The sequence below is a fragment of the Astatotilapia calliptera genome, chromosome 23 (genome assembly GCF_964374335.1).
Source record: "Astatotilapia calliptera chromosome 23, fAstCal68.1, whole genome shotgun sequence".
NCBI classification, from domain to species: Eukaryota; Metazoa; Chordata; class Actinopteri; order Cichliformes; family Cichlidae; genus Astatotilapia; species Astatotilapia calliptera.
In genome coordinates, this window is record NC_137443.1 from 29,297,000 (window position 1) to 29,317,306 (window position 20,307).

At 51.2% G+C, this 20,307-nt stretch overlaps 21 non-coding genes across 21 annotated transcripts; 6 read left to right on the top strand and 15 right to left on the bottom strand.

Annotated features, from left to right (window-relative positions):
- Window positions 1–1,314: 1,314 nt before the first annotated feature.
- On the bottom strand, window positions 1,315–1,387 carry trnam-cau (transfer RNA methionine (anticodon CAU)). Its single transcript has one exon. It is a non-coding gene; the product is annotated as a tRNA-Met (tRNA).
- Window positions 1,388–1,988: 601 nt separating this feature from the next.
- trnag-gcc (transfer RNA glycine (anticodon GCC)) lies at window positions 1,989–2,059 on the bottom strand. Its single transcript has one exon. It is a non-coding gene; the product is annotated as a tRNA-Gly (tRNA).
- Window positions 2,060–2,181: 122 nt separating this feature from the next.
- Window positions 2,182–2,253, top strand: trnae-cuc (transfer RNA glutamic acid (anticodon CUC)). Its single transcript has one exon. It is a non-coding gene; the product is annotated as a tRNA-Glu (tRNA).
- Window positions 2,254–3,438: 1,185 nt separating this feature from the next.
- On the bottom strand, window positions 3,439–3,511 carry trnai-gau (transfer RNA isoleucine (anticodon GAU)). Its single transcript has one exon. It is a non-coding gene; the product is annotated as a tRNA-Ile (tRNA).
- A 601-nt stretch (window positions 3,512–4,112) lies between these two features.
- trnag-gcc (transfer RNA glycine (anticodon GCC)) lies at window positions 4,113–4,183 on the bottom strand. Its single transcript has one exon. It is a non-coding gene; the product is annotated as a tRNA-Gly (tRNA).
- Window positions 4,184–6,236: 2,053 nt separating this feature from the next.
- Window positions 6,237–6,307, bottom strand: trnag-gcc (transfer RNA glycine (anticodon GCC)). The gene has a single exon. It is a non-coding gene; the product is annotated as a tRNA-Gly (tRNA).
- A 122-nt stretch (window positions 6,308–6,429) lies between these two features.
- Window positions 6,430–6,501, top strand: trnae-cuc (transfer RNA glutamic acid (anticodon CUC)). Its single transcript has one exon. It is a non-coding gene; the product is annotated as a tRNA-Glu (tRNA).
- A 1,185-nt stretch (window positions 6,502–7,686) lies between these two features.
- Window positions 7,687–7,759, bottom strand: trnam-cau (transfer RNA methionine (anticodon CAU)). Its single transcript has one exon. It is a non-coding gene; the product is annotated as a tRNA-Met (tRNA).
- Window positions 7,760–8,360: 601 nt separating this feature from the next.
- On the bottom strand, window positions 8,361–8,431 carry trnag-gcc (transfer RNA glycine (anticodon GCC)). The gene has a single exon. It is a non-coding gene; the product is annotated as a tRNA-Gly (tRNA).
- A 122-nt stretch (window positions 8,432–8,553) lies between these two features.
- trnae-cuc (transfer RNA glutamic acid (anticodon CUC)) lies at window positions 8,554–8,625 on the top strand. The gene has a single exon. It is a non-coding gene; the product is annotated as a tRNA-Glu (tRNA).
- A 1,859-nt stretch (window positions 8,626–10,484) lies between these two features.
- On the bottom strand, window positions 10,485–10,555 carry trnag-gcc (transfer RNA glycine (anticodon GCC)). Its single transcript has one exon. It is a non-coding gene; the product is annotated as a tRNA-Gly (tRNA).
- A 1,379-nt stretch (window positions 10,556–11,934) lies between these two features.
- trnam-cau (transfer RNA methionine (anticodon CAU)) lies at window positions 11,935–12,007 on the bottom strand. The gene has a single exon. It is a non-coding gene; the product is annotated as a tRNA-Met (tRNA).
- A 601-nt stretch (window positions 12,008–12,608) lies between these two features.
- trnag-gcc (transfer RNA glycine (anticodon GCC)) lies at window positions 12,609–12,679 on the bottom strand. The gene has a single exon. It is a non-coding gene; the product is annotated as a tRNA-Gly (tRNA).
- Window positions 12,680–12,801: 122 nt separating this feature from the next.
- Window positions 12,802–12,873, top strand: trnae-cuc (transfer RNA glutamic acid (anticodon CUC)). The gene has a single exon. It is a non-coding gene; the product is annotated as a tRNA-Glu (tRNA).
- A 1,185-nt stretch (window positions 12,874–14,058) lies between these two features.
- On the bottom strand, window positions 14,059–14,131 carry trnam-cau (transfer RNA methionine (anticodon CAU)). The gene has a single exon. It is a non-coding gene; the product is annotated as a tRNA-Met (tRNA).
- Window positions 14,132–14,732: 601 nt separating this feature from the next.
- On the bottom strand, window positions 14,733–14,803 carry trnag-gcc (transfer RNA glycine (anticodon GCC)). The gene has a single exon. It is a non-coding gene; the product is annotated as a tRNA-Gly (tRNA).
- Window positions 14,804–14,925: 122 nt separating this feature from the next.
- Window positions 14,926–14,997, top strand: trnae-cuc (transfer RNA glutamic acid (anticodon CUC)). Its single transcript has one exon. It is a non-coding gene; the product is annotated as a tRNA-Glu (tRNA).
- A 1,847-nt stretch (window positions 14,998–16,844) lies between these two features.
- trnag-gcc (transfer RNA glycine (anticodon GCC)) lies at window positions 16,845–16,915 on the bottom strand. The gene has a single exon. It is a non-coding gene; the product is annotated as a tRNA-Gly (tRNA).
- Window positions 16,916–18,294: 1,379 nt separating this feature from the next.
- Window positions 18,295–18,367, bottom strand: trnam-cau (transfer RNA methionine (anticodon CAU)). Its single transcript has one exon. It is a non-coding gene; the product is annotated as a tRNA-Met (tRNA).
- A 601-nt stretch (window positions 18,368–18,968) lies between these two features.
- Window positions 18,969–19,039, bottom strand: trnag-gcc (transfer RNA glycine (anticodon GCC)). The gene has a single exon. It is a non-coding gene; the product is annotated as a tRNA-Gly (tRNA).
- Window positions 19,040–19,161: 122 nt separating this feature from the next.
- Window positions 19,162–19,233, top strand: trnae-cuc (transfer RNA glutamic acid (anticodon CUC)). Its single transcript has one exon. It is a non-coding gene; the product is annotated as a tRNA-Glu (tRNA).
- The last annotated feature ends 1,074 nt before the right edge of the window (window positions 19,234–20,307 follow it).

Below are 20,307 nucleotides of genomic sequence, written 5' to 3' on the forward strand. Positions count from 1 at the left end.
CGGAAAATGTAGCCCGATACACCCACGCGTCACTCATCAAGACACCTCTGTGGCAGCTCCCTGATGGTCTAGTGGTCGGGATTCGGCGCTCTCACCGCCGCGGCCCGGGTTCGATTCCCGGTCAGGGAACCTGTGTTTTGCCCCACCTCCGCCTTACCCGAAAGGGACAAGCGGTAGACAATGGATGGGTTGCCTTTGCCACGTACTGTGTATCAAGAGAGCCTCAAGGCACCATCTCCCCCCAAAACGGACCATTCCTTGAAGCCGTCAACAAATGAAGCAGAGTTGCCAGTTCTTCAAGCCCAGGATGAGCTGCCCTCTTGGAGGTGAAGGGTGTGACAGGACATCCAAAAAATGTGTGGCCGAACTGCGCATCAAAACATGCCTCCCGTGAGGATAGAGCTCAACACCGCCAGTTTTCGAGACTTGCGCATGGCAGGCGACAATTCTACCGCTGAGCTAACAACCCTTGCATGTCCGCCAATTGTCCCGCTGAATTCGCGCTACTGTCCAAACTCTCCTCTCCAGACGCTTAAAATGGATGCACAAACTCTGCCACGTACTGCGCATCAAAGCACATCGCTTGCGTGAGGCTACAAGTCACTACCTTCTGATTTCGTGATTCACATGTGGCAGGCGACAGCTCTAACGCTCAGCCACCAGCCCTTACAAGTCTGCCAATTGTCTCGTCGAATTCGCGCCACTCTCCAAAGTCTACTCTCAACAACATCTTGACTTAATGCAGATACGATGTCCAACCCAAGTTTGGTTTGCATAGACTTCTTGTTCCAACTTAACAGTCAGGCAAGAATGACTTCAAATTATCCCTCTCCATGGACCCTGTTGGCAAAGGAACTCCAGGCAACCTCCAGAGACTCAGCTCGGGAGCTGCTGATAACCAATTATCAGCCCTTGTTCATCCGCTTCCAATGCAAAGACATTCCTAACCCTACCTGGACAAAGTGTCCTAGAAGAAATAACAGGTAGGAGTCATTTGGGAGCCAACGTGTGGTGCCCCGCAATTCTGACCTGAGAAAAGAAAGAGGAATTGTGGTGAAAGTTGGATGAAGTGGTTTCAGAGGGCCGGCACACATCCACAGGGGAGGATCGCCTGCCACGTGTGAGTCTTGAAATCAAACAGATGGGAAGGCTTTCCACGGTCAATGGCAGAATGATTTGGATTGATCCCTGTTCTAGATCTCGCATCGGAGGAGGCTGAAAATCCACTACAAAGGAGTGGTTCTAAGGCCCCAGCGTCCTCGAAATGGGTAGAAGAGGTACAAAATGGATGGACCAACTCTGTACCAAAACACCTGCCTCGTGTGAGGCTCGAACTCACGACCTTCAGATTATGAGACTGACGCGCTGCCTACTGCGCCAACGAGGCTGACAGGGAGCCTGAAAATGGACGATTTCTCGAAGCTGCACAGAAATGAAATTCAGCTTGGACAAACAAAGGTGAGTCCCCAGGTATTTAAGCCCTGAACGGGTTTTGGAGGTGAAGAGTGCCACAGGAGATCCTAAAAACGGTGTTTTGACCCAGCTCCGGCTTACGTGAAAGGGACAAGCGGTAGACAATGGATGGGTTGCCTTTGCCACGTACTGTGTATCAAGCGAGGCTCAAGACACCATCTTCCCCCAAAACGGACCATTCTTCTTTTGTCTCGTAGTGCCGTCTTAAGTTAAATTCCTTAATTACAGCCACATTAGCTCCACTAATAAGACACACGGGTTTACCAGCAATGTCTGTAAACATATATTCAGTCACCCACTGGCGCTGGCAGGCGACAATTCTAAGTCTGCCAATTGTCCCGCCGAATTCGCGCCACTGTCCAAAGTCTCCTCTCAACAACATCTTGACTTAATGCAGATACGATGTCCAACCCAAGTTTGGTTTGCACAGGCTTCTTGTTCCAAATCTTGATGCCGTCTGGCCGTGACCGAGAACAAACTTAATGCCCCCCAAGACCCCACGCATAAAGGAACCGTGCATTGGCCGGGAATCGAACCCGGGTCTCCCGCGTGGCAGGCGAGAATTCTACCACTGAACCACCAATGCTCACACACGTGGCAGTTTTCTCAACGAATTCGCGCCATTGCCCAAGCGCTCCTCTCGAGGCGCAGCGGAAAATGTAGCCCGATACACCCACGCGTCACTCATCAAGACACCTCTGTGGCAGCTCCCTGATGGTCTAGTGGTCAGGATTCGGCGCTCTCACCGCCGCGGCCCGGGTTCGATTCCCGGTCAGGGAACCTGTGTTTTGCCCCACCTCCGCCTTACCCGAAAGGGACAAGCGGTAGACAATGGATGGGTTGCCTTTGCCACGTACTGTGTATCAAGAGAGCCTCAAGGCACCATCTCCCCCCAAAACGGACCATTCCTTGAAGCCGTCAACAAATGAAGCAGAGTTGCCAGTTCTTCAAGCCCAGGATGAGCTGCCGTCTTGGAGGTGAAGGGTGTGACAGGACATCCAAAAAATGTGTGGCCGAACTGCGCATCAAAACATGCCTCCCGTGAGGATAGAGCTCAACACCGCCAGTTTTCGAGACTTGCGCATGGCAGGCGACAATTCTACCGCTGAGCTAACAACCCTTGCATGTGCGCCAATTGTCCCGCTGAATTCGCGCTACTGTCCAAACTCTCCTCTCCAGACGCTTAAAATGGATGCACAAACTCTGCCACGTACTGCGCATCAAAGCACATCGCTTGCGTGAGGCTACAAGTCACTACCTTCTGATTTCGTGATTCACATGTGGCAGGCGACAGCTCTAACGCTCAGCCACCAGCCCTTACAAGTCTGCCAATTGTCTCGTCGAATTCGCGCCACTCTCCAAAGTCTACTCTCAACAACATCTTGACTTAATGCAGATACGATGTCCAACCCAAGTTTGGTTTGCATAGACTTCTTGTTCCAACTTAACAGTCAGGCAAGAATGACTTCAAATTATCCCTCTCCATGGACCCTGTTGGCAAAGGAACTCCAGGCAACCTCCAGAGACTCAGCTCGGGAGCTGCTGATAACCAATTATCAGCCCTTGTTCATCCGCTTCCAATGCAAAGACATTCCTAACCCTACCTGGACAAAGTGTCCTAGAAGAAATAACAGGTAGGAGTCATTTGGGAGCCAACGTGTGGTGCCCCGCAATTCTGACCTGAGAAAAGAAAGAGGAATTGTGGTGAAAGTTGGATGAAGTGGTTTCAGAGGGCCGGCACACATCCATAGGGGAGGATCGCCTGCCACGTGTGAGTCTTGAAATCAAACAGATGGGAAGGCTTTCCACGGTCAATGGCAGAATGATTTGGATTGATCCCTGTTCTAGATCTCGCATCGGAGGAGGCTGAAAATCCACTACAAAGGAGTGGTTCTAAGGCCCCAGCGTCCTCGAAATGGGTAGAAGAGGTACAAAATGGATGGACCAACTCTGTACCAAAACACCTGCCTCGTGTGAGGCTCGAACTCACGACCTTCAGATTATCAGACTGACGCGCTGCCTACTGCGCCAACGAGGCTGACAGGGAGCCTGAAAATGGACGATTTCTCGAAGCTGCACAGAAATGAAATTCAGCTTGGACAAACAAAGGTGAGTCCCCAGGTATTTAAGCCCTGAACGGGTTTTGGAGGTGAAGAGTGCCACAGGAGATCCTAAAAACGGTGTTTTGACCCAGCTCCGGCTTACCTGAAAGGGACAAGCGGTAGACAATGGATGGGTTGCCTTTGCCACGTACTGTGTATCAAGCGAGGCTCAAGACACCATCTTCCCCCAAAACGGACCATTCTTCTTTTGTCTCGTAGTGCCGTCTTAAGTTAAATTCCTTAATTACAGCCACATTAGCTCCACTAATAAGACACACGGGTTTACCAGCAATGTCTGTAAACATATATTCAGTCACCCACTGGCGCTGGCAGGCGACAAATCTAAGTCTGCCAATTGTCCCGCCGAATTCGCGCCACTGTCCAAAGTCTCCTCTCAACAACATCTTGACTTAATGCAGATACGATGTCCAACCCAAGTTTGGTTTGCACAGGCTTCTTGTTCCAAATCTTGATGCCGTCTGGCCGTGACCGAGAACAAACTTAATGCCCCCCAAGACCCCACGCATAAAGGAACCGTGCATTGGCCGGGAATCGAACCCGGGTCTCCCGCGTGGCAGGCGAGAATTCTACCACTGAACCACCAATGCTCACACACGTGGCAGGTTTCTCAACGAATTCACGCCATTGCCCAAGCGCTCCTCTCGAGGCGCAGCGGAAAATGTAGCCCGATACACCCACGCGTCACTCATCAAGACACCTCTGTGGCAGCTCCGTGATGGTCTAGTGGTCAGGATTCGGCGCTCTCACCGCCGCGGCCCGGGTTCGATTCCCGGTCAGGGAACCTGTGTTTTGCCCCACCTCCGCCTTACCCGAAAGGGACAAGCGGTAGACAATGGATGGGTTGCCTTTGCCACGTACTGTGTATCAAGAGAGCCTCAAGGCACCATCTCCCCCCAAAACGGACCATTCCTTGAAGCCGTCAACAAATGAAGCAGAGTTGCCAGTTCTTCAAGCCCAGGATGAGCTGCCGTCTTGGAGGTGAAGGGTGTGACAGGACATCCAAAAAATGTGTGGCCGAACTGCGCATCAAAACATGCCTCCCGTGAGGATAGAGCTCAACACCGCCAGTTTTCGAGACTTGCGCACGGCAGGCGACAATTCTACCGCTGAGCTAACAACCCTTGCATGTCCGCCAATTGTCCCGCTGAATTCGCGCTACTGTCCAAACTCTCCTCTCCAGACGCTTAAAATGGATGCACAAACTCTGCCACGTACTGCGCATCAAAGCACATCGCTTGCGTGAGGCTACAAGTCACCACCTTCTGATTTCGTGATTCACATGTGGCAGGCGACAGTTCTAACGCTCAGCCACCAGCCCTTACAAGTCTGCCAATTGTCTCGTCGAATTCGCGCCACTCTCCAAAGTCTACTCTCAACAACATCTTGACTTAATGCAGATACGATGTCCAACCCAAGTTTGGTTTGCATAGACTTCTTGTTCCAACTTAACAGTCAGGCAAGAATGACTTCAAATTATCCCTCTCCATGGACCCTGTTGGCAAAGGAACTCCAGGCAACCTCCAGAGACTCAGCTCGGGAGCTGCTGATAACCAATTATCAGCCCTTGTTCATCCGCTTCCAATGCAAAGACATTCCTAACCCTACCTGGACAAAGTGTCCTAGAAGAAATAACAGGTAGGAGTCATTTGGGAGCCAACGTGTGGTGCCCCGCAATTCTGACCTGAGAAAAGAAAGAGGAATTGTGGTGAAAGTTGGATGAAGTGGTTTCAGAGGGCCGGCACACATCCATAGGGGAGGATCGCCTGCCACGTGTGAGTCTTGAAATCAAACAGATGGGAAGGCTTTCCACGGTCAATGGCAGAATGATTTGGATTGATCTCTGTTCTAGATCTCGCATCGGAGGAGGCTGAAAATCCACTACAAAGGAGTGGTTCTAAGGCCCCAGCGTCCTCGAAATGGGTAGAAGAGGTACAAAATGGATGGACCAACTCTGTACCAAAAGACCTGCCTCGTGTGAGGCTCGAACTCACGACATTCAGATTATGAGACTGACGCGCTGCCTACTGCGCCAACGAGGCTGACAGGGAACCTGAAAATGGACGATTTCTCGAAGCTGCACAGAAATGAAATTCAGCTTGGACAAACAAAGGTGAGTCCCCAGGTATTTAAGCCCTGAACGGGTTTTGGAGGTGAAGAGTGCCACAGGAGATCCTAAAAACGGTGTTTTGACCCAGCTCCGGCTTACCTGAAAGGGACAAGCGGTAGACAATGGATGGGTTGCCTTTGCCACGTACTGTGTATCAAGCGAGGCTCAAGACACCATCTTCCCCCAAAACGGACCATTCTTCTTTTGTCTCGTAGTGCCGTCTTAAGTTAAATTCCTTAATTACAGCCACATTAGCTCCACTAATAAGACACACGGGTTTACCAGCAATGTCTGTAAACATATATTCAGTCACCCACTGGCGCTGGCAGGCGACAATTCTAAGTCTGCCAATTGTCCCGCCGAATTCGCGCCACTGTCCAAAGTCTCCTCTCAACAACATCTTGACTTAATGCAGATACGATGTCCAACCCAAGTTTGGTTTGCACAGGCTTCTTCTTCCAAATCTTGATGCCGTCTGGCCGTGACCGAGAACAAACTTAATGCCCCCCAAGACCCCACGCATAAAGGAACCGTGCATTGGCCGGGAATCGAACCCGGGTCTCCCGCGTGGCAGGCGAGAATTCTACCACTGAACCACCAATGCTCACACACGTGGCAGTTTTCTCAACGAATTCGCGCCATTGCCCAAGCGCTCCTCTCGAGGCGCAGCGGAAAATGTAGCCCGATACACCCACGCGTCACTCATCAAGACACCTCTGTGGCAGCTCCCTGATGGTCTAGTGGTCAGGATTCGGCGCTCTCACCGCCGCGGCCCGGGTTCGATTCCCGGTCAGGGAACCTGTGTTTTGCCCCACCTCCGCCTTACCCGAAAGGGACAAGCGGTAGACAATGGATGGGTTGCCTTTGCCACGTACTGTGTATCAAGAGAGCCTCAAGGCACCATCTCCCCCCAAAACGGACCATTCCTTGAAGCCGTCAACAAATGAAGCAGAGTTGCCAGTTCTTCAAGCCCAGGATGAGCTGCCGTCTTGGAGGTGAAGGGTGTGACAGGACATCCAAAAAATGTGTGGCCGAACTGCGCATCAAAACATGCCTCCCGTGAGGATAGAGCTCAACACCGCCAGTTTTCGAGACTTGCGCACGGCAGGCGACAATTCTACCGCTGAGCTAACAACCCTTGCATGTCCGCCAATTGTCCCGCTGAATTCGCGCTACTGTCCAAACTCTCCTCTCCAGACGCTTAAAATGGATGCACAAACTCTGCCACGTACTGCGCATCAAAGCACATCGCTTGCGTGAGGCTACAAGTCACCACCTTCTGATTTCGTGATTCACATGTGGCAGGCGACAGTTCTAACGCTCAGCCACCAGCCCTTACAAGTCTGCCAATTGTCTCGTCGAATTCGCGCCACTCTCCAAAGTCTACTCTCAACAACATCTTGACTTAATGCAGATACGATGTCCAACCCAAGTTTGGTTTGCATAGACTTCTTGTTCCAACTTAACAGTCAGGCAAGAATGACTTCAAATTATCCCTCTCCATGGACCCTGTTGGCAAAGGAACTCCAGGCAACCTCCAGAGACTCAGCTCGGGAGCTGCTGATAACCAATTATCAGCCCTTGTTCATCCGCTTCCAATGCAAAGACATTCCTAACCCTACCTGGACAAAGTGTCCTAGAAGAAATAACAGGTAGGAGTCATTTGGGAGCCAACGTGTGGTGCCCCGCAATTCTGACCTGAGAAAAGAAAGAGGAATTGTGGTGAAAGTTGGATGAAGTGGTTTCAGAGGGCCGGCACACATCCATAGGGGAGGATCGCCTGCCACGTGTGAGTCTTGAAATCAAACAGATGGGAAGGCTTTCCACGGTCAATGGCAGAATGATTTGGATTGATCCCTGTTCTAGATCTCGCATTGGAGGAGGCTGAAAATCCACTACAAAGGAGTGGTTCTAAGGCCCCAGCGTCCTCGAAATGGGTAGAAGAGGTACAAAATGGATGGACCAACTCTGTACCAAAACACCTGCCTCGTGTGAGGCTCGAACTCACGACCTTCAGATTATGAGACTGACGCGCTGCCTACTGCGCCAACGAGGCTGACAGGGAACCTGAAAATGGACGATTTCTCGAAGCTGCACAGAAATGAAATTCAGCTTGGACAAACAAAGGTGAGTCCCCAGGTATTTAAGCCCTGAACGGGTTTTGGAGGTGAAGAGTGCCACAGGAGATCCTAAAAACGGTGTTTTGACCCAGCTCCGGCTTACCTGAAAGGGACAAGCGGTAGACAATGGATGGGTTGCCTTTGCCACGTACTGTGTATCAAGCGAGGCTCAAGACACCATCTTCCCCCAAAACGGACCATTCTTCTTTTGTCTCGTAGTGCCGTCTTAAGTTAAATTCCTTAATTACAGCCACATTAGCTCCACTAATAAGACACACGGGTTTACCAGCAATGTCTGTAAACATATATTCAGTCACCCACTGGCGCTGGCAGGCGACAATTCTAAGTCTGCCAATTGTCCCGCCGAATTCGCGCCACTGTCCAAAGTCTCCTCTCAACAACATCTTGACTTAATGCAGATACGATGTCCAACCCAAGTTTGGTTTGCACAGGCTTCTTGTTCCAAATCTTGATGCCGTCTGGCCGTGACCGAGAACAAACTTAATGCCCCCCAAGACCCCACGCATAAAGGAACCGTGCATTGGCCGGGAATCGAACCCGGGTCTCCCGCGTGGCAGGCGAGAATTCTACCACTGAACCACCAATGCTCACACACATGGCAGTTTTCTCAACGAATTCGCGCCATTGCCCAAGCGCTCCTCTCGAGGCGCAGCGGAAAATGTAGCCCGATACACCCACGCGTCACTCATCAAGACACCTCTGTGGCAGCTCCCTGATGGTCTAGTGGTCAGGATTCGGCGCTCTCACCGCCGCGGCCCGGGTTCGATTCCCGGTCAGGGAACCTGTGTTTTGCCCCACCTCCGCCTTACCCGAAAGGGACAAGCGGTAGACAATGGATGGGTTGCCTTTGCCACATACTGTGTATCAAGAGAGCCTCAAGGCACCATCTCCCCCCAAAACGGACCATTCCTTGAAGCCGTCAACAAATGAAGCAGAGTTGCCAGTTCTTCAAGCCCAGGATGAGCTGCCGTCTTGGAGGTGAAGGGTGTGACAGGACATCCAAAAAATGTGTGGCCGAACTGCGCATCAAAACATGCCTCCCGTGAGGATAGAGCTCAACACCGCCAGTTTTCGAGACTTGCGCACGGCAGGCGACAATTCTACCGCTGAGCTAACAACCCTTGCATGTCCGCCAATTGTCCCGCTGAATTCGCGCTACTGTCCAAACTCTCCTCTCCAGACGCTTAAAATGGATGCACAAACTCTGCCACGTACTGCGCATCAAAACACATCGCTTGCGTGAGGCTACAAGTCACCACCTTCTGATTTCGTGATTCACATGTGGCAGGCGACAGTTCTAACGCTCAGCCACCAGCCCTTACAAGTCTGCCAATTGTCTCGTCGAATTCGCGCCACTCTCCAAAGTCTACTCTCAACAACATCTTGACTTAATGCAGATACGATGTCCAACCCAAGTTTGGTTTGCATAGACTTCTTGTTCCAACTTAACAGTCAGGCAAGAATGACTTCAAATGATCCCTCTCCATGGACCCTGTTGGCAAAGGAACTCCAGGCAACCTCCAGAGACTCAGCTCGGGAGCTGCTGATAACCAATTATCAGCCCTTGTTCATCCGCTTCCAATGCAAAGACATTCCTAACCCTACCTGGACAAAGTGTCCTAGAAGAAATAACAGGTAGGAGTCATTTGGGAGCCAAGGTGTGGTGCCCCGCAATTCTGACCTGAGAAAAGAAAGAGGAATTGTGGTGAAAGTTGGATGAAGTGGTTTCAGAGGGCCGGCACACATCCATAGGGGAGGATCGCCTGCCACGTGTGAGTCTTGAAATCAAACAGATGGGAAGGCTTTCCACGGTCAATGGCAGAATGATTTGGATTGATCCCTGTTCTAGATCTCGCATCGGAGGAGGCTGAAAATCCACTACAAAGGAGTGGTTCTAAGGCCCCAGCGTCCTCGAAATGGGTAGAAGAGGTACAAAATGGATGGACCAACTCTGTACCAAAACACCTGTCTCGTGTGAGGCTCGAACTCACGACCTTCAGATTATGAGACTGACGCGCTGCCTACTGCGCCAACGAGGCTGACAGGGAACCTGAAAATGGACGATTTCTCGAAGCTGCACAGAAATGAAATTCAGCTTGGACAAACAAAGGTGAGTCCCCAGGTATTTAAGCCCTGAACGGGTTTTGGAGGTGAAGAGTGCCACAGGAGATCCTAAAAACGGTGTTTTGACCCAGCTCCGGCTTACCTGAAAGGGACAAGCGGTAGACAATGGATGGGTTGCCTTTGCCACGTACTGTGTATCAAGCGAGGCTCAAGACACCATCTTCCCCCAAAACGGACCATTCTTCTTTTGTCTCGTAGTGCCGTCTTAAGTTAAATTCCTTAATTACAGCCACATTAGCTCCACTAATAAGACACACGGGTTTACCAGCAATGTCTGTAAACATATATTCAGTCACCCACTGGCGCTGGCAGGCGACAATTCTAAGTCTGCCAATTGTCCCGCCGAATTCGCGCCACTGTCCAAAGTCTCCTCTCAACAACATCTTGACTTAATGCAGATACGATGTCCAACCCAAGTTTGGTTTGCACAGGCTTCTTGTTCCAAATCTTGATGCCGTCTGGCCGTGACCGAGAACAAACTTAATGCCCCCCAAGACCCCACGCATAAAGGAACCGTGCATTGGCCGGGAATCGAACCCGGGTCTCCCGCGTGGCAGGCGAGAATTCTACCACTGAACCACCAATGCTCACACACGTGGCAGTTTTCTCAACTAATTCGCGCCATTGCCCAAGCGCTCCTCTCGAGGCGCAGCGGAAAATGTAGCCCGAGACACCCACGCGTCACTCATCAAGACACCTCTGTGGCAGCTCCCTGATGGTCTAGTGGTCAGGATTCGGCGCTCTCACAGCCGCGGCCCGGGTTCGATTCCCGGTCAGGGAACCTGTGTTTTGCCCCACCTCCGCCTTACCCGAAAGGGACAAGCGGTAGACAATGGATGGGTTGCCTTTGCCACGTACTGTGTATCAAGAGAGCCTCAAGGCACCATCTCCCCCCAAAACGGACCATTCCTTGAAGCCGTCAACAAATGAAGCAGAGTTGCCAGTTCTTCAAGCCCAGGATGAGCTGCCGTCTTGGAGGTGAAGGGTGTGACAGGACATCCAAAAAATGTGTGGCCGAACTGCGCATCAAAACATGCCTCCCGTGAGGATAGAGCTCAACACCGCCAGTTTTCGAGACTTGCGCACGGCAGGCGACAATTCTACCGCTGAGCTAACAACCCTTGCATGTCCGCCAATTGTCCCGCTGAATTCGCGCTACTGTCCAAACTCTCCTCTCCAGACGCTTAAAATGGATGCACAAACTCTGCCACGTACTGCGCATCAAAGCACATCGCTTGCGTGAGGCTACAAGTCACTACCTTCTGATTTCGTGATTCACATGTGGCAGGCGACAGCTCTAACGCTCAGCCACCAGCCCTTACAAGTCTGCCAATTGTCTCGTCGAATTCGCGCCACTCTCCAAAGTCTACTCTCAACAACATCTTGACTTAATGCAGATACGATGTCCAACCCAAGTTTGGTTTGCATAGACTTCTTGTTCCAACTTAACAGTCAGGCAAGAATGACTTCAAATTATCCCTCTCCATGGACCCTGTTGGCAAAGGAACTCCAGGCAACCTCCAGAGACTCAGCTCGGGAGCTGCTGATAACCAATTATCAGCCCTTGTTCATCCGCTTCCAATGCAAAGACATTCCTAACCCTACCTGGACAAAGTGTCCTAGAAGAAATAACAGGTAGGAGTCATTTGGGAGCCAACGTGTGGTGCCCCGCAATTCTGACCTGAGAAAAGAAAGAGGAATTGTGGTGAAAGTTGGATGAAGTGGTTTCAGAGGGCCGGCACACATCCATAGGGGAGGATCGCCTGCCACGTGTGAGTCTTGAAATCAAACAGATGGGAAGGCTTTCCACGGTCAATGGCAGAATGATTTGGATTGATCCCTGTTCTAGATCTCGCATCGGAGGAGGCTGAAAATCCACTACAAAGGAGTGGTTCTAAGGCCCCAGCGTCCTCGAAATGGGTAGAAGAGGTACAAAATGGATGGACCAACTCTGTACCAAAACACCTGCCTCGTGTGAGGCTCGAACTCACGACCTTCAGATTATGAGACTGACGCGCTGCCTACTGCGCCAACGAGGCTGACAGGGAACCTGAAAATGGACGATTTCTCGAAGCTGCACAGAAATGAAATTCAGCTTGGACAAACAAAGGTGAGTCCCCAGGTATTTAAGCCCTGAACGGGTTTTGGAGGTGAAGAGTGCCACAGGAGATCCTAAAAACGGTGTTTTGACCCAGCTCCGGCTTACCTGAAAGGGACAAGCGGTAGACAATGGATGGGTTGCCTTTGCCACGTACTGTGTATCAAGCGAGGCTCAAGACACCATCTTCCCCCAAAACGGACCATTCTTCTTTTGTCTCGTAGTGCCGTCTTAAGTTAAATTCCTTAATTACAGCCACATTAGCTCCACTAATAAGACACACGGGTTTACCAGCAATGTCTGTAAACATATATTCAGTCACCCACTGGCGCTGGCAGGCGACAATTCTAAGTCTGCCAATTGTCCCGCCGAATTCGCGCCACTGTCCAAAGTCTCCTCTCAACAACATCTTGACTTAATGCAGATACGATGTCCAACCCAAGTTTGGTTTGCACAGGCTTCTTGTTCCAAATCTTGATGCCGTCTGGCCATGACCGAGAACAAACTTAATGCCCCCCAAGACCCCACGCATAAAGGAACCGTGCATTGGCCGGGAATCGAACCCGGGTCTCCCGCGTGGCAGGCGAGAATTCTACCACTGAACCACCAATGCTCACACAAGTGGCAGTTTTCTCAACGAATTCGCGCCATTGCCCAAGCGCTCCTCTCGAGGCGCAGCGGAAAATGTAGCCCGATACACCCACGCGTCACTCATCAAGACACCTCTGTGGCAGCTCCCTGATGGTCTAGTGGTCAGGATTCGGCGCTCTCACCGCCGCGGCCCGGGTTCGATTCCCGGTCAGGGAACCTGTGTTTTGCCCCACCTCCGCCTTACCCGAAAGGGACAAGCGGTAGACAATGGATGGGTTGCCTTTGCCACGTACTGTGTATCAAGAGAGCCTCAAGGCACCATCTCCCCCCAAAACGGACCATTCCTTGAAGCCGTCAACAAATGAAGCAGAGTTGCCAGTTCTTCAAGCCCAGGATGAGCTGCCGTCTTGGAGGTGAAGGGTGTGACAGGACATCCAAAAAATGTGTGGCCGAACTGCGCATCAAAACATGCCTCCCGTGAGGATAGAGCTCAACACCGCCAGTTTTCGAGACTTGCGCACGGCAGGCGACAATTCTACCGCTGAGCTAACAACCCTTGCATGTCCGCCAATTGTCCCGCTGAATTCGCGCTACTGTCCAAACTCTCCTCTCCAGACGCTTAAAATGGATGCACAAACTCTGCCACGTACTGCGCATCAAAGCACATTGCTTGCGTGAGGCTACAAGTCACCACCTTCTGATTTCGTGATTCACATGTGGCAGGCGACAGTTCTAACGCTCAGCCACCAGCCCTTACAAGTCTGCCAATTGTCTCGTCGAATTCGCGCCACTCTCCAAAGTCTACTCTCAACAACATCTTGACTTAATGCAGATACGATGTCCAACCCAAGTTTGGTTTGCATAGACTTCTTGTTCCAACTTAACAGTCAGGCAAGAATGACTTCAAATTATCCCTCTCCATGGACCCTGTTGGCAAAGGAACTCCAGGCAACCTCCAGAGACTCAGCTCGGGAGCTGCTGATAACCAATTATCAGCCCTTGTTCATCCGCTTCCAATGCAAAGACATTCCTAACCCTACCTGGACAAAGTGTCCTAGAAGAAATAACAGGTAGGAGTCATTTGGGAGCCAACGTGTGGTGCCCCGCAATTCTGACCTGAGAAAAGAAAGAGGAATTGTGGTGAAAGTTGGATGAAGTGGTTTCAGAGGGCCGGCACACATCCACAGGGGAGGATCGCCTGCCACGTGTGAGTCTTGAAATCAAACAGATGGGAAGGCTTTCCACGGTCAATGGCAGAATGATTTGGATTGATCCCTGTTCTAGATCTCGCATCGGAGGAGGCTGAAAATCCACTACAAAGGAGTGGTTCTAAGGCCCCAGCGTCCTCGAAATGGGTAGAAGAGGTACAAAATGGATGGACCAACTCTGTACCAAAACACCTGCCTCGTGTGAGGCTCGAACTCACGACCTTCAGATTATGAGACTGACGCGCTGCCTACTGCGCCAACGAGGCTGACAGGGAACCTGAAAATGGACGATTTCTCGAAGCTGCACAGAAATGAAATTCAGCTTGGACAAACAAAGGTGAGTCCCCAGGTATTTAAGCCCTGAACGGGTTTTGGAGGTGAAGAGTGCCACAGGAGATCCTAAAAACGGTGTTTTGACCCAGCTCCGGCTTACGTGAAAGGGACAAGCGGTAGACAATGGATGGGTTGCCTTTGCCACGTACTGTGTATCAAGCGAGGCTCAAGACACCATCTTCCCCCAAAACGGACCATTCTTCTTTTGTCTCGTAGTGCCGTCTTAAGTTAAATTCCTTAATTACAGCCACATTAGCTCCACTAATAAGACACACGGGTTTACCAGCAATGTCTGTAAACATATATTCAGTCACCCACTGGCGCTGGCAGGCGACAATTCTAAGTCTGCCAATTGTCCCGCCGAATTCGCGCCACTGTCCAAAGTCTCCTCTCAACAACATCTTGACTTAATGCAGATACGATGTCCAACCCAAGTTTGGTTTGCACAGGCTTCTTGTTCCAAATCTTGATGCCGTCTGGCCGTGACCGAGAACAAACTTAATGCCCCCCAAGACCCCACGCATAAAGGAACCGTGCATTGGCCGGGAATCGAACCCGGGTCTCCCGCGTGGCAGGCGAGAATTCTACCACTGAACCACCAATGCTCACACACGTGGCAGTTTTCTCAACGAATTCGCGCCATTGCCCAAGCGCTCCTCTCGAGGCGCAGCGGAAAATGTAGCCCGATACACCCACGCGTCACTCATCAAGACACCTCTGTGGCAGCTCCCTGATGGTCTAGTGGTCAGGATTCGGCGCTCTCACCGCCGCGGCCCGGGTTCGATTCCCGGTCAGGGAACCTGTGTTTTGCCCCACCTCCGCCTTACCCGAAAGGGACAAGCGGTAGACAATGGATGGGTTGCCTTTGCCACGTACTGTGTATCAAGAGAGCCTCAAGGCACCATCTCCCCCCAAAACGGACCATTCCTTGAAGCCGTCAACAAATGAAGCAGAGTTGCCAGTTCTTCAAGCCCAGGATGAGCTGCCGTCTTGGAGGTGAAGGGTGTGACAGGACATCCAAAAAATGTGTGGCCGAACTGCGCATCAAAACATGCCTCCCGTGAGGATAGAGCTCAACACCGCCAGTTTTCGAGACTTGCGCACGGCAGGCGACAATTCTACCGCTGAGCTAACAACCCTTGCATGTCCGCCAATTGTCCCGCTGAATTCGCGCTACTGTCCAAACTCTCCTCTCCAGACGCTTAAAATGGATGCACAAACTCTGCCACGTACTGCGCATCAAAACACATCGCTTGCGTGAGGCTACAAGTCACCACCTTCTGATTTCGTGATTCACATGTGGCAGGCGACAGTTCTAACGCTCAGCCACCAGCCCTTACAAGTCTGCCAATTGTCTCGTCGAATTCGCGCCACTCTCCAAAGTCTACTCTCAACAACATCTTGACTTAATGCAGATACGATGTCCAACCCAAGTTTGGTTTGCATAGACTTCTTGTTCCAACTTAACAGTCAGGCAAGAATGACTTCAAATGATCCCTCTCCATGGACCCTGTTGGCAAAGGAACTCCAGGCAACCTCCAGAGACTCAGCTCGGGAGCTGCTGATAACCAATTATCAGCCCTTGTTCATCCGCTTCCAATGCAAAGACATTCCTAACCCTACCTGGACAAAGTGTCCTAGAAGAAATAACAGGTAGGAGTCATTTGGGAGCCAAGGTGTGGTGCCCCGCAATTCTGACCTGAGAAAAGAAAGAGGAATTGTGGTGAAAGTTGGATGAAGTGGTTTCAGAGGGCCGGCACACATCCATAGGGGAGGATCGCCTGCCACGTGTGAGTCTTGAAATCAAACAGATGGGAAGGCTTTCCACGGTCAATGGCAGAATGATTTGGATTGATCCCTGTTCTAGATCTCGCATCGGAGGAGGCTGAAAATCCACTACAAAGGAGTGGTTCTAAGGCCCCAGCGTCCTCGAAATGGGTAGAAGAGGTACAAAATGGATGGACCAACTCTGTACCAAAACACCTGTCTCGTGTGAGGCTCGAACTCACGACCTTCAGATTATGAGACTGACGCGCTGCCTACTGCGCCAACGAGGCTGACAGGGAACCTGAAAATGGACGATTTCTCGAAGCTGCACAGAAATGAAATTCAGCTTGGACAAACAAAGGTGAGTCCCCAGGTATTTAAGCCCTGAACGGGTTTTGGAGGTGAAGAGTGCCACAGGAGATCCTAAAAACGGTGTTTTGACCCAGCTCCGGCTTACCTGAAAGGGACAAGCGGTAGACAATGGATGGGTTGCCTTTGCCACGTACTGTGTATCAAGCGAGGCTCAAGACACCATCTTCCCCCAAAACGGACCATTCTTCTTTTGTCTCGTAGTGCCGTCTTAAGTTAAATTCCTTAATTACAGCCACATTAGCTCCACTAATAAGACACACGGGTTTACCAGCAATGTCTGTAAACATATATTCAGTCACCCACTGGCGCTGGCAGGCGACAATTCTAAGTCTGCCAATTGTCCCGCCGAATTCGCGCCACTGTCTCAACAACATCTTGACTTAATGCAGATACGATGTCCAACCCAAGTTTGGTTTGCACAGGCTTCTTGTTCCAAATCTTGATGCCGTCTGGCCGTGACCGAGAACAAACTTAATGCCCCCCAAGACCCCACGCATAAAGGAACCGTGCATTGGCCGGGAATCGAACCCGGGTCTCCCGCGTGGCAGGCGAGAATTCTACCACTGAACCACCAATGCTCACACACGTGGCAGTTTTCTCAACGAATTCGCGCCATTGCCCAAGCGCTCCTCTCGAGGCGCAGCGGAAAATGTAGCCCGATACACCCACGCGTCACTCATCAAGACACCTCTGTGGCAGCTCCCTGATGGTCTAGTGGTCAGGATTCGGCGCTCTCACAGCCGCGGCCCGGGTTCGATTCCCGGTCAGGGAACCTGTGTTTTGCCCCACCTCCGCCTTACCCGAAAGGGACAAGCGGTAGACAATGGATGGGTTGCCTTTGCCACGTACTGTGTATCAAGAGAGCCTCAAGGCACCATCTCCCCCCAAAACGGACCATTCCTTGAAGCCGTCAACAAATGAAGCAGAGTTGCCAGTTCTTCAAGCCCAGGATGAGCTGCCGTCTTGGAGGTGAAGGGTGTGACAGGACATCCAAAAAATGTGTGGCCGAACTGCGCATCAAAACATGCCTCCCGTGAGGATAGAGCTCAACACCGCCAGTTTTCGAGACTTGCGCACGGCAGGCGACAATTCTACCGCTGAGCTAACAACCCTTGCATGTCCGCCAATTGTCCCGCTGAATTCGCGCTACTGTCCAAACTCTCCTCTCCAGACGCTTAAAATGGATGCACAAACTCTGCCACGTACTGCGCATCAAAGCACATCGCTTGCGTGAGGCTACAAGTCACTACCTTCTGATTTCGTGATTCACATGTGGCAGGCGACAGCTCTAACGCTCAGCCACCAGCCCTTACAAGTCTGCCAATTGTCTCGTCGAATTCGCGCCACTCTCCAAAGTCTACTCTCAACAACATCTTGACTTAATGCAGATACGATGTCCAACCCAAGTTTGGTTTGCATAGACTTCTTGTTCCAACTTAACAGTCAGGCAAGAATGACTTCAAATTATCCCTCTCCATGGACCCTGTTGGCAAAGGAACTCCAGGCAACCTCCAGAGACTCAGCTCGGGAGCTGCTGATAACCAATTATCAGCCCTTGTTCATCCGCTTCCAATGCAAAGACATTCCTAACCCTACCTGGACAAAGTGTCCTAGAAGAAATAACAGGTAGGAGTCATTTGGGAGCCAACGTGTGGTGCCCCGCAATTCTGACCTGAGAAAAGAAAGAGGAATTGTGGTGAAAGTTGGATGAAGTGGTTTCAGAGGGCCGGCACACATCCATAGGGGAGGATCGCCTGCCACGTGTGAGTCTTGAAATCAAACAGATGGGAAGGCTTTCCACGGTCAATGGCAGAATGATTTGGATTGATCCCTGTTCTAGATCTCGCATCGGAGGAGGCTGAAAATCCACTACAAAGGAGTGGTTCTAAGGCCCCAGCGTCCTCGAAATGGGTAGAAGAGGTACAAAATGGATGGACCAACTCTGTACCAAAACACCTGCCTCGTGTGAGGCTCGAACTCACGACCTTCAGATTATGAGACTGACGCGCTGCCTACTGCGCCAACGAGGCTGACAGGGAACCTGAAAATGGACGATTTCTCGAAGCTGCACAGAAATGAAATTCAGCTTGGACAAACAAAGGTGAGTCCCCAGGTATTTAAGCCCTGAACGGGTTTTGGAGGTGAAGAGTGCCACAGGAGATCCTAAAAACGGTGTTTTGACCCAGCTCCGGCTTACCTGAAAGGGACAAGCGGTAGACAATGGATGGGTTGCCTTTGCCACGTACTGTGTATCAAGCGAGGCTCAAGACACCATCTTCCCCCAAAACGGACCATTCTTCTTTTGTCTCGTAGTGCCGTCTTAAGTTAAATTCCTTAATTACAGCCACATTAGCTCCACTAATAAGACACACGGGTTTACCAGCAATGTCTGTAAACATATATTCAGTCACCCACTGGCGCTGGCAGGCGACAATTCTAAGTCTGCCAATTGTCCCGCCGAATTCGCGCCACTGTCCAAAGTCTCCTCTCAACAACATCTTGACTTAATGCAGATACGATGTCCAACCCAAGTTTGGTTTGCACAGGCTTCTTGTTCCAAATCTTGATGCCGTCTGGCCGTGACCGAGAACAAACTTAATGCCCCCCAAGACCCCACGCATAAAGGAACCGTGCATTGGCCGGGAATCGAACCCGGGTCTCCCGCGTGGCAGGCGAGAATTCTACCACTGAACCACCAATGCTCACACAAGTGGCAGTTTTCTCAACGAATTCGCGCCATTGCCCAAGCGCTCCTCTCGAGGCGCAGCGGAAAATGTAGCCCGATACACCCACGCGTCACTCATCAAGACACCTCTGTGGCAGCTCCCTGATGGTCTAGTGGTCAGGATTCGGCGCTCTCACCGCCGCGGCCCGGGTTCGATTCCCGGTCAGGGAACCTGTGTTTTGCCCCACCTCCGCCTTACCCGAAAGGGACAAGCGGTAGACAATGGATGGGTTGCCTTTGCCACGTACTGTGTATCAAGAGAGCCTCAAGGCACCATCTCCCCCCAAAACGGACCATTCCTTGAAGCCGTCAACAAATGAAGCAGAGTTGCCAGTTCTTCAAGCCCAGGATGAGCTGCCGTCTTGGAGGTGAAGGGTGTGACAGGACATCCAAAAAATGTGTGGCCGAACTGCGCATCAAAACATGCCTCCCGTGAGGATAGAGCTCAACACCGCCAGTTTTCGAGACTTGCGCACGGCAGGCGACAATTCTACCGCTGAGCTAACAACCCTTGCATGTCCGCCAATTGTCCCGCTGAATTCGCGCTACTGTCCAAACTCTCCTCTCCAGACGCTTAAAATGGATGCACAAACTCTGCCACGTACTGCGCATCAAAGCACATTGCTTGCGTGAGGCTACAAGTCACCACCTTCTGATTTCGTGATTCACATGTGGCAGGCGACAGTTCTAACGCTCAGCCACCAGCCCTTACAAGTCTGCCAATTGTCTCGTCGAATTCGCGCCACTCTCCAAAGTCTACTCTCAACAACATCTTGACTTAATGCAGATACGATGTCCAACCCAAGTTTGGTTTGCATAGACTTCTTGTTCCAACTTAACAGTCAGGCAAGAATGACTTCAAATTATCCCTCTCCATGGACCCTGTTGGCAAAGGAACTCCAGGCAACCTCCAGAGACTCAGCTCGGGAGCTGCTGATAACCAATTATCAGCCCTTGTTCATCCGCTTCCAATGCAAAGACATTCCTAACCCTACCTGGACAAAGTGTCCTAGAAGAAATAACAGGTAGGAGTCATTTGGGAGCCAACGTGTGGTGCCCCGCAATTCTGACCTGAGAAAAGAAAGAGGAATTGTGGTGAAAGTTGGATGAAGTGGTTTCAGAGGGCCGGCACACATCCACAGGGGAGGATCGCCTGCCACGTGTGAGTCTTGAAATCAAACAGATGGGAAGGCTTTCCACGGTCAATGGCAGAATGATTTGGATTGATCCCTGTTCTAGATCTCG